The sequence below is a fragment of the Musca domestica genome, unplaced genomic scaffold, assembly GCF_030504385.1.
Source record: "Musca domestica strain aabys unplaced genomic scaffold, Musca_domestica.polishedcontigs.V.1.1 47, whole genome shotgun sequence".
Lineage (NCBI taxonomy): Eukaryota > Metazoa > Arthropoda > Insecta > Diptera > Muscidae > Musca > Musca domestica.
The window spans coordinates 6,297,695-6,302,449 of record NW_026712338.1 but is presented as its reverse complement, the minus strand read 5'-3'; the positions used below and the strand labels follow the sequence as shown (position 1 = coordinate 6,302,449).

The following is a 4,755-nucleotide window of genomic DNA, read 5'->3' as shown; positions in this document are numbered from 1 at the left end:
ATTGCTAAGTGCAATTCCCAAACTTTTTGAGCGTTTGGTTACACAAAGATAACTCATTTCGTTACATCTATAGTATCACCACACCAGCATGGTTTTGTTAAAGGAAGATCAACTTTGACAAATTTATTAGAACTGGTCTCTAATGTTCACACTGGATTCTCAAAAAATCTTCAACTGATATTAAATATACTGATTTCAGTAAAGCTTTCGATACGATGGTGCATAATTTTTTAATATATAAACTTGACTTAATGGAGTGGATCTTTTAATAATACATCTCTTTAAAATATTACAGTATTTTCTGGTGTTCCTCAGGGTAGCCATTTAGGTCCACTACTTTTTGTATTTTATTTAAATGACCTTCCATCTATTATTCGCAACTCAAAAATATTAATGTTTGCTGACGATGTAAAACTTTTTGCACTCGTGATTCTCACACGAATCGCCTAATCTGCAACAGGACTTGTATTCTCTTGCACATTGGTGTAGTGTCAATGAAGTCATTAAATTTAAAAAAAATGTAAAAAAAAATTGTCCTTATATAGATCTCAGCATATGAACTACAACTATTTCATAGGTTCTTACAAATGGATAATGTTGACTCGTTTCTTGATCTTGGTCATATTAGACAATAAATTACGTTTTAATTTACATATTGAGTCTTGTGTAATTAAGCAAAGTATTTACTAGGATTTAAAAAACGTTGGTCAAGGAATTCGACGATCCTTATGTGACCAAACGCTTATTTATCAGCCTTGTTCGACCTACGTTAGAATATGGCTGCGTACTTTGGAGTCCTTTCTATAAAATATATTCAAAAAAGATAGAGTCTGTACAGGTTCAATTTTTTGTTTGGTTTGTCTGACAGGCTTAGGATGGAATTCAAATGAACTTCTCCCACCTTATGAGAATAGGCTTAAACTTATCGATCTTCCTACACTAGAGAAAAGGAGGTTAATGCTTAGATGTATTTTTATCATCAAACTTTTGCGTGGTCAAATTGATTCTGAGTTTTTAACTGGTGAAATAAAATTCAATGTCCCCTCGCGAAATACGCGTTATTATATACCACTTAAACTAACATTAGCAAAATCGAACTATGAAATAAATAATCCTCTCCGAAGTTTATGTGCTGATTATAATATTATATAACACGATTTCTTTGTGTGAACCCTTGTATGTCATAAAAAAACTCTATCCTACTTTCTTAGTTTATAAATAGTTGCCAGACTTACTTTCTGTGATTTAGTATTTGTATTGTTTAGTTTTACTGTAGTTTAGTTCAGATACTTTAATTCTTTTTAATTGTTAAACCGACTGATGTTCTAATGTAGCCGGTTTCCCAAGTCTACTAAACCCCTATAATCCGGACTATGTGGTGTACGTGCTCCCTACGTTATGGGGAGGTGGCCCTCTCGGTCGGCAGGGGCGAGAAAGTGAGGCGTTGGGAACGATCGAAAAAAGAAACGTTCGCTGTCCCGCTGTTCAATAAGATCTGTATTTGTTGAAATACGAGAATGATGAATGAATGATTTAGTCGAAACTTTTCATATCTTTGTTTCTAGACTCCCCGGCCTTCACAGATAATTATCCAATCGATAACATGGCATATTTTATAATGTCGGTGCATGTATTAAAATTGTATATACTGTGTTAACTGATGACGTCTGAGTCGAGACACTACATACCATATCATCCATCATAGTAAGCAGTAACTTCAATAGGTTTAACGGAGACCCTAGTAAAGTCTTTCGAGGAATGCGGTCCACTTCGAGAGAGGAAATCTGCCTACGAAAAACCTGGGTGACAGGGGAAATTCGTAACAAAGGAAAGGAAGTCCGAAGACCTTACAACAGTGTAGTTAGAACAGCTAAACGAAACTCGTGGAATAAGTCTAACATCGTTCTTACTCAAAACCATGGAACGTACAATCGAAAACCATGATTAAGAGCAGAATCGCAAACGATATGCTCAAATACGAACAGCATGCATACGTTAAAGGACGTTCAGTGGAAACCGCATTATATGAGGTTGTACACACATCGAGAGTACCTCCGATAAGATGATTTATACACTAGCAGTAGCATTGACGTCGAAGGTGCGTTCAACACGTCGCATAATCACTCATCCAATCCTTAGATAATTTTCAGGTCGACCGGGCCCTAAGGGACTGGATAAACCACATGCTAAGGAATAAATGGATAAGCTGTGGACTATTGACTTACGTTAACATAAGGGACAAAGTTGTCAAAGACTCCACAGGGAGTATTATCACCCCTCCTGCGGTTACACCATTAACAGTCTTCTAAGGACTTTAACCAACGAAGGCTTTGAACCAGTCGTTATGCGCGACGCGGTTTTTATAATACTTCTGAGGGGAAACAGCCCTAATTGCTGTGCAGAATGGCCGATCGGCTCTGGACTTGCATATACCGGGCCAGACCGAACGTTAACCCTGAAAAACAGAGATATGTCTATTCAAGAAAAAGAAAACTGGGCCATATTCGTTGAACCGGTCTTCATGAACAAGACAATCAACATTTCCAATAGGTCAACTATCTTGGTGTGATTCTATATAGGAACTTAATTGGAGGGACCTAATCCAAGAAGAGCAAACAAGGCTCATAGATGTTGGGCAACGTGTAAAAGGGCCATAGGCTCTAAATGGGGTTTCAATCCAAGATGACACACTGGCTATTCAAAGCGTAATTCGACCTGTTCTAACATACGCATCGGTAGTCTGGTGGACAGCTATGGATAAAAATGTAATATCAAAATGCTACAGAAAGTCCAACGAATGTGCTGTTTAAGCATTTGCGCGCAATAAGGGACAACACCAACTAGGGCATTATAGACAATTCTATTTGTGCACCCAATAGAAATTCATATACAGTATGAAGCGGCCGTCGCGGCCTTAAGGCTCAGGGCGACGGACGAGTGGATAAACAAAGGCCACGCTACATACCATCAAACAATTTTACAGGTAACACCGGGAGAATCTATAGAAAATTTTGTATCGGACCGGGTATCTGAAACTTTTGTAGCTGCCTTACCTTACCTCCCTACCAAAGATTCGTGGATCGACGGATTCCTACCACAAATGCCGACTAGAATCTGTTGTTATATAGACGGCTCAAAGCTAGGGTAGACAGCGGGACTGGGATTTTTATTGAGGAAACAAATACCGAAATCTCTTTCCGCTTGCCCGATCACAATACGATCCTGCAAGCGGAGGTCCGCAGACTGTAAACTGTCCGCCTTCTTCAAAAAACCCTTAGTCTAGAGCGCACAACAGGCATATACTGGCTTAAGTGTATGCCCAACAGGGCATGCGGCGAATTGCTTCGCCCCTCCTTTCAACCTTACCTACCCAGAAGTGAATATCTCTGGACCCGAAAAAGGTATTAGCATAAATTGTAGTGTCAGCTATAATTTGGCATACATTTTGTAGCCCCTACTGAGCTCTCGATAATTTGATTAAAACTTCCGAACATCCTATAATAATGGATAGGTGTTTTCGCAAGCTATTTAGTTGGCGTTACCCGGTGTGGGACATACCCAGAGAAGAAAATCCCAAGCGCTGAAGGCAGCCTACTTACGACAGCTTTTAAATTTAGAAAAAAAACTTTAGTTTACGTAGCCTGCTGAACGTACCCAGAAGAGAATATCTCTGGACCCGAAAAAGGTATTAGCACAAATTGGTGCATTTTTGAAAGGTAAGAGTGGTCAGCTATAATTTGGCATAAGTTTTGTTGACCCCCACAATGAGCTCTCGATACAAATATATAACTTCCGAACCACTTATAATAATGGATAGGCATTTTCATAAGCTTTCGAACGAAACCTATAATGTCTATATCGGATAAATGCATACGGGTCCAGCCCGGGTCTTGAACACGGACTTTCGGGTCAAAACTCTGGGGTCCCGGTCCACCCCAAGAAAAAACAGCTTCCCGGAATCAGGGTAAAAATACCTACCTCTGGAAAAAAATTCGAAAAATGGAAGTTTTTACTGAACTAGAGTTGTTCCAATAAAATAAATTTAAAAGAAGGCACCATAACATAAAAATAAATACCTCTTTAACAATATCCAACTCGTTCAATAAATCTATGATTCTGTCCAATATATTTGAGTCCTCTACTAGGTTTTGCGAAAATAATGAAACCAGTTGTACTAATTTTTTTGGAGATTCCGGAACCCATGAGACTCCACTTGTTATTTGAAACAGATCGCGAATAGAATTAGCTACCGCCTTTCGTCCATCATAGTATAATAGCACGGCTACCAAGCCACGGGGAAGTCCAGGATAATGTACCATTTGATGTTGGGCAGTGCACAATAGTTCCAGTGCCAAAACTCATCTAAATCAAACATATCGGATATAATAATACTTTCTTCAATAAGTTCCGTAGATACAGGAAAGCTCTGCTATTTCCACTAAAAGGAACACCTTGAGTAGCACAAGCTCGAAGCTGTGACCTATTTGCTTCATTCTTAGGCTGAAAATACAACCTCAATTGATGAAACAATAAAACGTTTAACTTGAAATACTTACGGGATTTCGCAAGAGATTTACGAAAACTTGTTTATGGCGCTTAAGACACACTTCCAAACTTGAAATAGCTGATTCGTTTGGATTTATGACAGTCTGCTCTATAACTCTATAGAGATGCTTAAAAGGAGACCACATGTCATCAGGGATATCTGAAAAAATACATTTCTCAACGTGCTGTATATAAAATATTTTTGCGAGC

At 38.6% G+C, this 4,755-nt stretch overlaps 1 protein-coding gene across 1 annotated transcript in view; it reads right to left on the bottom strand.

The window, feature by feature from the left end:
• LOC131804641 (nuclear pore complex protein Nup205-like) overlaps positions 1-4,374 on the bottom strand; it is a 43,619-nt gene extending 39,245 nt beyond the window's left edge. The window contains exon 1 of the mRNA XM_059127700.1: positions 4,077-4,374. The gene's annotated coding sequence lies outside the window, so the exon portion shown is untranslated. The remainder of the gene's footprint in view (positions 1-4,076) is intronic.
• Positions 4,375-4,755: the final 381 nt, after the last annotated feature.